The sequence below is a fragment of the Molossus molossus genome, unplaced genomic scaffold, assembly GCF_014108415.1.
Source record: "Molossus molossus isolate mMolMol1 unplaced genomic scaffold, mMolMol1.p scaffold_m16_p_14, whole genome shotgun sequence".
Lineage (NCBI taxonomy): Eukaryota > Metazoa > Chordata > Mammalia > Chiroptera > Molossidae > Molossus > Molossus molossus.
Window position 1 is genome coordinate 34788623 of NW_023425349.1, and position 7243 is coordinate 34795865.

Sequence of the window (7243 nt, forward strand, 5' to 3'; positions counted from 1 at the left end):
GGTTTGCAGAACTATTGAGCAGCAAGTACAGAGAGTCTTCATATGCTTGCTTCCTGCCTTTAGCCACCTACAGTTTCCCGTATTATTAACATCTTGCATTTAGTGTGGGACATTTGTTACAACTGATGAGCCAATACTAACACATTATTATTACTCAAGTTAACATACTATGGGTTTTGGCTAATGTATGGTGACATGTATCCATTATTACAATGTCATATAGAATAGTTTTAATGCCCTAAAAATACCTTTTCATTCCTTTCTCCCTTCCCTTATCCCCTGAAAACCACTGATATATATTTTTTAATTGTGGTAAAATATACATAACATTAAATTTACAATTTTAATTATTTTTTATTGATTTTACTGGGGTGACATTGTTTGATAAAATTACCAATATTGTATAACCACCACCACTATCTGTTTCCAAAACTTTTCATCAACCCAAACAGGAACTCTGTACCCATTAAATAATAACTCCCAATTTCCTCACTTTACCTCAGTACCTGTTAACTTTTACTTTTTGTTTCTATCAATTTCCCTATTTTAGGTACTTCATATAAGTGAAATCATACAATATCTGCCCTTTTGTTTCTGGCTTATTTTGCTTAGCATAATGTGTTCAAGGTTCATCCATGTTGTAGCATGTATCAGAATTTAATTTCCTTTCATGGCTAAATAATATTCCATTATATGTAACTATCACCTTTTGTTTATCCATTAATCTGTTGATGGACTCTTGGTTTGTTTCAATCTTTTGCTATCATGAAAAATGCTGCTATGAACAAGGTGTACAAATATGCTTTGAGTTCTTATGTTCAGTTCCTTTGGCTATATTCCTAGGAGTGGAATTGCTGGATCATATGGTAATTAGATGTTTAACTTTCAGGGAAATCATTGACAAATTGTTTTTCATAGCAGCTGCACTAGCAATGCATAAGGGTTCCAATTTTTCCACATCCTTGCGAACAGTTGTTCTCTTTTAAATAAAATAATAACCATGCTAATGGGTATGAAATGTTGTCTTATTGTGGTTTTGATTTGCATTTCTTTAATGACTAATTATGTTGAGCAACTTTTCATGTGTTTATTGGCCATGTGTATATTCTTTGGAGAAATGTCTATTTAAGTCCATTTAAAATTGTTGGTTTTTTTTTTTTAGTTTTTGAGCACCAATCTTTTTATTGTCTTCATAGTTTTGCCTGTTCCAGGATGGTTTAGAGTTGGAATCATATAGCATGTAGTCTTTTCAGATTGGCTTCTTTCATTTAGCAATATAAATATTCTCCATGTCTTAAATGGATTGTTAGCTCATTTCTTTTTTAAAAAATTTAAAAAAAATTTTTTATCCTCACCTGAGGACATTTTTTCCATTTTTTTGTTCAGATAGAGTGGGAGAGAGAGAAACATCGACTTGAAAGGGACACATCAAGTGGCTTCCACCCACATCACCAACCAGGACCAGGGACAAACTGCAACCGAGGTACATGCCCTTAGTGGGAACCGAACCTGGGTCTCTTTGGACTGCAGGCCAACCCTCTAACCGCTGAGCCACACTGGCCAGGGCTCATTTCTTTTTAATGCTGAATAATATTCCATTGTATAGATTCACCATAGTTTGAATATTCATTTGCCTATTGAAAGATATATTGGTTGCTTCTAAGGTTTGGCAATTATGAATAAAGCTGTTATAAATACTTAAGTGCAGGTTTTTGTGTACACATAAGTTTTTAGTAAATTGGGTAGTAGCAAGGAGCACAATTGCTGGATCGTATTGTAAGAGTACTTCAGTTTTGTAAGAAACTGCCAAACTGTTTTTCAAAGGGGCAGTATCATTTTACATTCCCACCAGCAATGACTGAGAGTTCTTATTGCTCCACATTCTCACCAGCATTTGGTGCTGTCAGTGTTCTAGATTTTGGTCATTTTAATAAGTGTGTAGTGGTATCTCATAGTTGCTTTAATTTTCAATTCTTTAATGTCATATGATGTTGAGTATCTTTTGATATGCTTACTGCCATTTGTATATATTTGGTGAGGTGTTCAGGTCTTTTGACCATTTTTAAATTGGGTTGTTCATTTTCTTATTGTTGAGTTTTAAGAGTTCTTTGTATATTTTGGAGACCAGTCCTTTATCAGAAAGGTGTTTCGCAAAGATTCTAAGTGTGGATTTTCTTTTCAATTTTTCTTTTTTTTTTTTTATCCTCACTTGAGGACATTCTTGCATTTATCTTCAGATAGAGCGGGAGGGAGAAAGGGAGGAAGAGAGAGAAACATCGATGTTGAGAAAGACACATCCAGTGGTTGCCACCCACATGACCCCAACCGGGGCCGGGGACAAATTACAACTGAGGTATGTGCCCTTAGTGGAAACCGAACCCGGGCTCTCTGGTCCGTGGGCCAATGCTCTAACTGCTGAGCCAAACCGGCCAGGGCTCTTTTCAATTTCTTAACAGCATCTTTTAGGGAGAAGTTTTTAACCTTAATGGTCTAACAGCACTTTTTTTCATGAATTGTGCTTTTGGTTATATATTTAAAAAGTCATCACCAAACCCAATATAGATTTTCTCATAATGTCATTCTTGAAAGAAAAAAAATGTATGTATGGCTGTGTTTTTCATCTTTTCATTAATCTGTACTTTCTAATTTTCTTACATTGCCAGTTAATTATATATTTTATTATATAGTAAAAAAAATCCCTGGGTTGGCAACATAGTGGCTTCTTTTAGTTTTACATATAACACTTTGTGATCCAGGAAAAAAAACAGCTTTACTGCTCTAGGTTTTATTTTCTCTATCAGTGAGCAATGGAACAGAGAGTCAGAGTTCCCTTCCTGTCATAAACATCTAGAATGCTAATGCTTTTTCCAAATTCTTTTAATGGGTCTAACTTGGGCAGGAGAGGAGTGTGTGTATGTATGTGGAAACTTTTTTAAGGCTATTCACCTAGAAGTTTTATCTTCTTTTTAAAAAATCCTCACCTGAGAATATGTTTTTCATTGATTCTAGAGAGAGAGAAAGGGAGAGGTGGAGAGAGAGAGAAACATCGATCAGTTGACTCATGCATGCACCCTGGATGGGGATGGAACCTGCAACTTGGGTATGTGACCTGACCAAGAATCAAACCTGCAGCCCTTTAGTGCATGGGATGATGCTCTAACCACTGAGCTAACCGGCAGGGCTCACCTAGTTTCTTGAAATGAGACATGGGCCTATAGTCCCCAGACACTGCCCACATACCTCATGCCTCATGAGCACAGCTGTGTTCTATGATTTGGTGGGAAAACAAGTCCCTAACTTGTAGTGAGGAACAGAAACAGGCACACCACAACAAGAGAGAGAATGCAAAACTGACACATAACCCTTCACTGTGGAACTTCCTCGTGATCAATTACTGTTTCCAAGGCCACAGTATGTTCCTTAGAAACCTTTTGTGGTATGCTTTTCAATTTTTTTTTTTACTTTGACCCATAGTAAGAAATATAGTTTATGATGTGACCCTGTAAACACATAGTTACAAACACATGTTCATAGATATGTAACTGAGCTCAAAGTTTTGTGAAACAATCCTACTTTTATTAGATGTGATGCTACCTAAGATTTTCTATCCTCTCTATCCTAGTTTATTAAAATGACCCTGATAGTGACTCTCTAAAATAATTTTATGACTTCCTAATGGGTCTGGACCTGCAATTTGAAAAACACAGCCTTAGGATCATTTTAAATTTTTGATTAGAGAACCATATTTATCCTCTTTTTTTAAAAATTTTATTTTAAAAATTTCTTTTTTTTATTCTAATTTTTTTTCTTTATTGATTTTTAGAGAGAAAGAGAGAGAGAGAGAAACATTAAGGAGAGAGAACATCGATTGGTCGCCTCCTGTGTTTCCCCCACTGGGGATTGGTCCTACAACCTGGGCATGTGCCCTGACCAGGAATCAAACCAGTGACCTCGCCCTGGCCAGTTTGGCTCAGCGGTTAGAGCGTCGGCCTGCGGTCCGGAGAGACCTGGGTTCGGTTCCCGCTAAGGGCACGTACTTCGGTTGCAGTTTGTCCCCGGCCCTGGTTGGTCGTGCGGGTGGCAGCCACTCGATGTGTCCCTTCACGTCGATGTTTCTCTCTCTCTCTCCCTTCCTCTCTCTCCCTCCCACTCTATCTGTACAAAAAATGGAAAAATATCCTCGGGTGAGGATAAAAAAATAAAAAAAAAATCAGCAAACCAGTGACCTCTTGGTGCATGGATTGATACTCAACCACTGAGCCACACTGGCTCAGCTAAAATTTCTTTCAATTACAGTTGACATTCAATATTATTTTATATTAGTTTCAGGCATACAGCGTAATGGTTAGACACATATAATTTACAAGTGATCCCCTCAATAAGTCTAGTATCCACCTGGCACCATACATAGTTATTAGGATATTATTGACTATATTCCCTGTGCTGTACTTTACATGCCTGTGACTATTTTGTAACTACTAATTTGTACTTCTTAATCCCGTCATCTTTTTCACTCATCCCCTAATTAGGGGCAGGGGAGGAGTGTGTGTGTAATCTTCAATCCCCTCTCCTATCTGGCAATCATCAGTTTATTCTCTGTATCTAAAAGTATGATTCTGTTTTGTTTGTTCATTTATTTTGTTCTTTATATTCCACATATAAGTGAAATCATATGGTATTGGTCTTTCTCTGATGTATTTTACTTAGCATAATACCTTCTAGGTCTATCCATTTTGTTGCAAATGGTATATACTTTTGATTTTTGATTTAGAGATGATTACCTATAAAAGACAAGGTCAACATTGTGGGGTATAAGGTAAGCTTTCCTCTTGGCTGGAGTGATAGAAGAACAAAATTCTCAAGATGTCTTAAAAGTCTGTGTGGTTCAATGGTCTAGCAGAGATGGATAGCTGCTAATATACCTATGACTGAAGAAAACTCTACTGTATATGAGAGGCTGATCCTCTGATCTGTAGACATATTTGAAAGAATATTTATTGGAGTCCGGCTGGTGTAGCTTAGTGGTTGAGCGTAGACCCATGCAACAAGAGATCGCCAGTTCGATTCTCGGTCAGGACACATGCCCAGGTGTGGGCCCAATCCCCAGTGCGGGGCATGCAGGAGGCGGCCAGTTGATGTTCTCTCTCATCAATGTATCTCTCTCTCTCTTCCTCTCCCTTCTTCTCTCTAAAATCAATAAAGGAAAAAAAGTTTTTTTAAGAAGAATATTTATTGGAGACTTGTTTATAGTGATTTAAAGATGGAAACAACCTCAATAGGAATACAATGATTCCTAAATGGAACAATGATTCTTAAATGGTGAACTGGCTGGATCGTTAATTATAATATACATATTTATGTTTGAAAAACAAATATTAAAAGCCATTACCTTTTTTTTGTAACAAACTACAAAACAACAGAGGTTTGCAGTATCTTCTTGGTTCTCAGGAATATACAGATGATACTAGCTCTTTAAATAGTTTTGGGAAGCCCCCTCCCAGAAATTGTATCAGAAGTTTAGGGAGGAGTCATAAGATTTTTACATTTTTTTAAAAATGGAGAAACATTTGTTCAAAGACCTAAAATAAGCATACTTGTAAAATTAACTTTTTAAGAATAATTCTTGGAAGGAAATTAGTAGTACGCATTTGGTTCTTTTGGCCTTTTTGGACAACATAGTAAGAGTTATTGAACAAAGACCAAATAATTAGGAGGGTTACTCTGTAAGTGAACTGACTCATTAGTAGTGTATCACCAAACTAACCTCAGGCACCTTCTAATACACTATAATCCTGCTATAACCCTTATTCTCTATAAGGATAACAAGAGTCACTATTAAGCTATCTCAGTTGTTGATCATTGTAGTGGTTTGGGAGTCTATCTTTAAAGGAATTTTAACAAACTGAAGCTGACATCCACCAGTAAAGCAAATAAACAAACACAACTCTCCTCTGCACCCTCCTCCCCAGTTCCCAACACTTTCCAACCCAGATCACAGGCTCCTAGAACACTTCTGTTCCTTTTACCTGAGATGGCTCCGTTTTCTAGGCCACTATTTTTATCCCCTCTAAGGACAAACAGTGTAAAATAGAACCTTAAAATGAAAACATCAAATTCCCAACATGATCCCAAGCTATTTTGAATTGATGTGGCTTTGATTTTGAGAGTAACTTGTAAGGATGCAACAGAATGCAGCTTAACAAATGAGGCCGGAGACTTTAGTGGTGGTTAATGGAGGAGAGGATCAAACCTATGTACAGGACACTTTTATTAAAAGTGAATGTTCTCTGCACTGGCCAGGCATCTTCGTTGGTTAGAGCATTGCCCTGATATGCCAAGGTTGCAGGTTCTATCCCTATCAGGGCATATATAAGAATCAACCAATGAATGCATAAATAAGCAGGACAACAAAAATCACTGTGTCTCTCTCCCTCTCTCTCTCTCTCAAATCAATTTTTAAAAAGTGAGTATTCTCAAATACTCAATATCTGCCCATGGAATGTTTGAGAAATTAACCAAATCAGCTCTAATTTCTAGAAAAACTAGTGGTATTATTTAGTAACAAGTAAAAACAAATGTCTGGAAAGTCCTGGCTAGTGTAATAAGATATTGAAAAGTGTATAGACTGGCAAGGAAGAAATAAAACTGTCTTTGTTCACAGATGACATGATTATCTATTTAGAAAATCTGAAAGAAGTGACAAAACTCCTAGAACTAGTAAGCAATTATAGCAAGGTTGCAGAATATAAAGTTAATATATACAAAAGTCCATTGCTTTCTTATATATCAGCAATAAACAAGTGGAATTTGAAATAAAATAAAAAATTCCCATTTACATTAGCACCTTCAAAAATTACCTACTTATATATATTTTTTCTTTATTGATTTTAGAGAAAGGAAAGGAGAGAGAGAGAGATAGAAACATCGATTGGCCACCTCCTGCATGCCCCCCACTGGGGATTGGGCCCACAACCCAGGCATATACACCGACCAGGAATTAAACCGGCAACCTCTTGGTGCATGGGTTGATGCTCAACCAGTGAGCCACACTGGCTGGGCACATGTAAATAAATAGAATACATAAAAGATCTATATGAGAAAAATTATAAAACTGATGAATAATATTAAAAAACCTAAATAAATTGAGAGATATTCCATTTTCAAGGAAAAGAAGACTCAAAGGTGTCAGTTCTTCCCAACTGATCTATAGATTCAAGGCAATCCCAAACAAAATCCCTGTAAG